This window comes from Bos indicus x Bos taurus, chromosome 23 (genome assembly GCF_003369695.1).
Source record: "Bos indicus x Bos taurus breed Angus x Brahman F1 hybrid chromosome 23, Bos_hybrid_MaternalHap_v2.0, whole genome shotgun sequence".
NCBI lineage: Eukaryota > Metazoa > Chordata > Mammalia > Artiodactyla > Bovidae > Bos > Bos indicus x Bos taurus.
Window position 1 is genome coordinate 46,586,402 of NC_040098.1, and position 6,000 is coordinate 46,592,401.

At 51.8% G+C, this 6,000-nt stretch overlaps 1 protein-coding gene across 1 annotated transcript in view; it reads right to left on the bottom strand.

Annotated features, from left to right (window-relative positions):
• Window positions 1-4,721, bottom strand: part of LOC113882206 (N-acetyllactosaminide beta-1,6-N-acetylglucosaminyl-transferase-like) — a 119,489-nt gene extending 114,768 nt beyond the window's left edge. Inside the window, exon 1 of the mRNA XM_027525415.1 lies at window positions 4,284-4,721. The gene's annotated coding sequence lies outside the window, so the exon portion shown is untranslated. The remainder of the gene's footprint in view (window positions 1-4,283) is intronic.
• Window positions 4,722-6,000: the final 1,279 nt, after the last annotated feature.

Below are 6,000 nucleotides of genomic sequence, written 5' to 3' on the forward strand. Positions count from 1 at the left end.
ATAGAAGTCAAAAAAAACTGAAACACTGAAAAATAGAGTAAAAAAAACTAGAGGCAAAACTTGACTGCCCACTAATGACTAAATGGATTATAGCAGTGCCCACTTGGTCATTAACTAGAATCCATTTTGTCATTAACCATCAGTTTGCATGACTCCCAGAGGGAGCCTGCCCAAGCTTGCAGGCTGCTGTTAGATTTCTTCAAGTTCCAAAAGCTGGGCTGGTCTTGGCAAGCACAGCTTTACCCTTCCAGGTACCAGGTACAATTGTGCTGAAAGATAATGTGGATCCCTTGTTCTGAGCCTCTTTGGAGGTCTTAATATAAAGTCGGATTCCCCTCATCGCATAACCTATTTATTCATTCCTTTGCTCTCAGCTATTATTCCTGCTCCTCTTCATTTGTGTCATTTAATTTTTACCCAGACATTTTCACCTTTGGAAGGGACATTCATTTTGGCCTGCGTACTGGGCCAGATTGCTGACAGGAGTATTAGTCCAGCCAAAGCTTCCTCCCTGGCTGCCTCCCTTTTGTACAGAGTAGGTGCAAACCAGGGGGCTGTCCCTACCACTAGGCAAGAGAACAGCACTCTCTGCCACCCGGACTTTTCTAGATGAGGCAAAGCTCAATCCACTCCACTGGATCTTTAGGAATTCTGCTACCAAGTTTGAAAGAGGTGGTTCCAGTTTCTTGCTCAAGAATTCTGCCTTCTCCTCAGCTATCCGTCTTACCCCTGATAGCATGCACGTGTCCATTTGCTCCATCCTCTCCCTCCCACACTGTGCTCACCAGTCCATCCTCTCCATTCCTTCCCTGCAAACAGGTAACCTGGAGGGATGGGATGGAAGGAGGGGAGGGAGGCTAAGGAGGGGGAGAATGAATATATAACCATGACTGATTCACATTGTTCTATGGCAGAAACTAGAACTTCCCTGGAGCTCATACAGTAAAGAATCTGCTTGCAACACAGGAGACCTGGGTTTGATCCCTGCATTGGGAAGATCCTCTAGAGAAGGCAATGGTAACCCACTCTAGTATTCTTGCCCGGAGAATCCCATGGACAGAGGAGCCTGGTGGGCTACAGTCCATGGGCTGGCAAAGAGTCAGACACGACTGAGTGATGAAGTACACACGTGGCAGAAACCAACACAACATAGTAAAAACTTTTAAACAAACATTTAAATTTTAGAAATGGAAAAAAAAAGAAAAAAGAAAGAATCATGCCTGCTCCGGCAGCTGCATCCCTAGTCCTGGGACCACTGCGTCAGGTTAGGAAAAAGGAAAGTGATAGAGCTGCACCAGCATCCTCCTCCCCGCTCTCTCCTCCTCCCCCCTCCCCCAACCCCACCCCCAAGCAGAGGAATCTATCTGTCCTTGACCCTCCCTGAGGCCCCCTCACGCTGAGTGGAAGCACTCAGGAAGGCATCTAAACCAGCCCTTTATGCCTTTCTTTTCCCCCTGTTTTATTCTTAAAAAAAAAAAATATTGCTTTTTTATTCTTCCCCCTGTTTTAGACAACAAATGTTTCAACTGTCAGTTCTGCTCCTCTATGAAGCCATTGCTCTAATGAGGATATGCAATGCGATTTTCCCATTTGATAATGGACACCGTTGGATATTGTGGGCTGGAAAGGACATCCCTTTGTCTGAAGAAATGTAATTCGGCAGCCAGAATCTTTAGCATCTTCTGTTCCAGTCCTTTAACAGTATGAGTCCCTTGGACTGCAAGGAGATCCAGCCAGTCCATCCTAAAGGAAATCAGTCCTGAATATTCATTGGAAGGACTGATGCTGAAGCTGAAACTCCAATACTTTGGCCGCCCGATGCAAAGAGCTGACTCACTGGGAAAGACCCTGATGCTGGGAAAGACTGAAGGCAGGAGAAGGTGGCAACAAAGGATGAGATGGTTGGACCGACTCAATGGACATGAGTTTGAGTAAGCTCTGGGAGTTGGTGATGGACAGGAAAGCCTGGCGTGCTGCAGTCCATGCAGTCGCAGAGTCAGACATGACTGAGTGACTGAACTGAACTGAGTATTTGTGTCTACAACTGAGTAAGCATCTGTTATCACCCGTTTATACCCCTGGAGGTCCTGGCACTGGTCCAGTGTAATCCACTTCTGGCCACAGGCAAGGCCTTCCCCCAGGGGATTTCCCCTGTTGCCCACAGCTGTCTGCAGTCTCCTCTCTCTTGTTGACAGAAGAGTTATGGTTACTGTGTTATGCCTCAGCGGGGGTCTGACTTTAGTCCATCTCTGCATTGCTGCAGCATACCCCGCGTCCATCCACTCACTTCCTGGACCTAGGCTTCCAAAAGGTCCACTTGGTGGTTCCAATCACCTTCTGAACCTAGAAGAAAGATATTCTTTTTCTTTTTTTGACCACACAGTATGGTGTGCGGGATCTTGGTTCCCTGACCAGGGATTGAACTTGCACCCACCCCCAGGAGTAGAAGCTCTGGATCTTAACCACTGGACTGCCCAGGAAGTTCCAAGAAGGGAGATTTTCTGATGGGCATTGACATATCCTACTGAATATGTCTCTTAGAATGACATCACCAAAATGTCAGCGTAGGAGACCCCAGTGTCTGCCCCACCTCCTCCTCTGCCAAAGTCTACAGTTAAACAGCTATCCATGAACAGAGACAGAGAGCGCTGGAGCCCACTTAAGTCTACTTAAGAAGCTTCAACAGAGTAGAACAACAAACCCAAGACTAACTGCACACGAAGAAAAGGAGAACTTAATTTTTCCTGCGTCATCCCACCCCTGGGCTGGCACTGCTCAGGCCAAGAGTAGAACGAGTTCCTCTTGCAGGAAAGGAAGAGCAAGGTGAGTAACCGGTTTCCCCAGCCTTTCAGGTACCTAATGAAGGGCCTGCTTCAATTTCAACCCTTTCAGATCACAAGCCTGAGACTGAGACGTACGTTAGAGATGGCTATGGATGCAGGAGATGCAGGAGACGTGGGCTCGATCCTTGAGTCAGGAGGATTCCCTGGAGGGGGAAATGGCAACCTGCTCCAGCATTCTCGCCTGGAGAAATCCTAAGGACAGAGGAGCCTGGTGGGCTATAGTCCATGGGGTTGTGAAGAGTCAGACAGGACTTAGTGACTCATCAAGGACAACAGCGCAACAGTGGAGAAGGCTGTGAACACGGAGAAGCAGGGCTGCCCATGGCAGCCACGCCGAGGGGCAACTGCGGTTCACAGCGACCCGCTCTGCAGACAGACATGAGTGGGGGCTGCCTGTGGGTCCCCGCAGATGGCACCAGCTCCTCCCCTGGCCCAGGTGTTCGTGTTTGTGGATACCAGCTGCCTGGGTCCCTGCCTGCTCCTTCCCCTCTTCCCTCACCCCTACTGGGGCCCTGAGGCCACCCAGGCACCTAGCCCAGGCCTCTGCCACCCTGTGGGTGAAGGATGCCAGCCTCGATCCCCGCCATCATGGGTGCCCTCCGGGCTGGTGCCTCTAGCAGCGCACTGCAGGGGAGACTCGAAGCTACAGGAGACAGGCTTGAGACCCAGGGCCCCTGGAGCTGTTTGCAGGCCCAGATCAGGCCCTGTCCTCTCTCTCTGTCCTGTGTTTACAGAGCTCACATAAAATTAGCCTCTCCAGGGACTTCCCCAGCAGTTCAGTGATCAGGACTTCACACTAACACTGCAAGGGGCCTGGGTCGGATCCCTAGTTGGAGAGCTAAGATCCCACAAGCCTCACGGTTCAGCCAAAAATAAATAAACAAATAAATAAGCAACAACAACAAACTAGCCCCTCCAGCTAAGTAGCCACATGTCCCCCAGACACCTGGGCCTCCAGTCTCTGCGCCGCTAGACCCAGGGTCACAGCCCACTCCAATGTGTCCTCACCTGCAGGTGACTGCCTCCCCTCACTGAAGTCAGCCCATGAGACCTAAGGGGGTGACTGATTCTTCACAGGGGCAGACTCTGGCGCGGGGCTACCGGGGTCATGAAGAACCAGGGCAAAAAGATTCCCCGAAGGAAGATGGTAAACCTCCAGTCCCTGGCCCCAGAGAAATGGAGAGCCAGGAATTGCCCACAGAGTTCAAAATAATCGTCCAAAGATGCTCAGAGCACTGTAAGAGAACGCAAACAGTGCAGCGGTATCGGGGAAATGATCCAAGAGCAAAATGAGAAATTCAACACAGAGAAAACAGACAAGAACCAAACAGGACATCCCCCCAGGAGCAGCCAGGAAGGCTGAAATGGAAGCAGACTCACAGGCAGTCCGGGACTGAGGGCAGACGCAATGGCGTGGAAGGAACCTGGGGTCAAACCTACCTGCTGATCCCAGAGCGCCTCTGGGAGACGTGGGAGGCGGTCGGAGGGCACCCTGGGGCCGCAGAGCCTGCCACGGCAGGCTCTGTGGAGCTCGTTCTAGGACGAGGATGTCAGAGCTGGCAAGCCCATGCTGGAATTCTCCTTCTCGCCTCTTGGGGCAAGGACTGGTCCTGCCAGCTGTCTCGTCAACGCTGGAACTGAGATGACTCAAGCCATCCAGCTAGCCAGACAGAGACGCAGCTCCTCCCACCAATGGGCCTGCTGTCTGTCCTGAGATCCCAGCAACCCGGGCCGTGACCCCATCCACCAGAGGACTCAGGTCCTCGCCCAGACACCCGAGAGCCAGCATAGCCCGGGGACCGACCTCCCTCCCTGGGGAGCAAGCATCGGCCCCAGGGAGACCTGGGCCTGGCCCCAGCCACCGGAGGCTGACACCCAAACCCGTGGACCCCCAGGGTCCAACGGCCAGAGATCCTGGGATCCGGCTTCACCCACCAGGGTGTGGTAATAAGCCCCAGCGTCCCCTGGACTCTGACCCCATCCACAAACAGGCAGACATGAGCCACAGGGCTATCACAGCCTGACATAGGGGACAAAGTCTTGAGCCCCTCCTCCAGCAGCCCCAGGGTCTGGCCCTGCTGACCGGTGGGCTGACACCAGCTTGGGGGACACCCTGGACTCCCCAGCCAGCCGTGTCATGAAGCATCCACACTCACCAGGAGGCTGACACTAGACCCAGCAAGCCTGGCCCCTGACTGCCCACCCCAGAAATTGGCTTTGCCTACCAGGGGCGCCGCACTAGCCCTGGGACTCCCCTGGGACACTGCAACCTGTTGCCTCCTGACCAGACTCTACCAACCAGGGGCCAGCAGCCTCTACACAAGGCAAGGCCTGGCAACCACCCCGACGGGGCACCAGCATGCCCAACAGATGGCCCGCAGAGGTCAGCCTGCCACAACAGAAGGACCCATGCAGTCCACATAGGGGGCGCCCCTGGAGCAGAGAGCTCTGATGACCAGAGGGGACTGTGGTGCTGGGACGCACAGGATGTCTCCTACAAAAGGCCACTTCTCCAAGGTCAGGAAATGAAACCAACCTTCCAAATACTAAGAAATAAAAACAGCAAGTTAAGAAAAATAGAGTGACAGAAGAATATGCTTCCTACAAAGGAAAAAGATAAAATCAAGAACTGATTGGAGGGACTTCCTTGGTGGCCCAGTGGCTAAGATTCCAGGCTCCCAGTACAGGGTCTTGGGTTTGATCCCTGGTGAGGGAACTGGATCATACATCCTACAACTAAGAGTTCGCATGCCACAATTAAGACCCTGCATAGCCAAGTAAATAAATAAACAAAGTTATTTTTTAAAAAGTAAGTGACATGAAGGTAGGCAATCTACCTGAAAAAAACTTCAAGGTAATGGCAACTGACCCCAGTGTTCTTGCCTGGAGAATTCCATGGACAGAGAAGCCTGGCGGGCCATACAGTCTACGCGGTCGCAAAGAGTCAGACCCGACTGAGTGACTATTACTCACTCACTCACTCACTCAATGATGGTAAAGATATTCAGAGAACTTGAGAGAAGAATGGATGCACAGAATGAGGAGTTAGAAGCTTTTAAAGAAGAGAAAACAAGAAACAAACAGAGATAAAGACTACAGTAAGTGAAATGAAAGATACACTAAAAGACACTAAAAGATACTAAAAGATATTAACAAT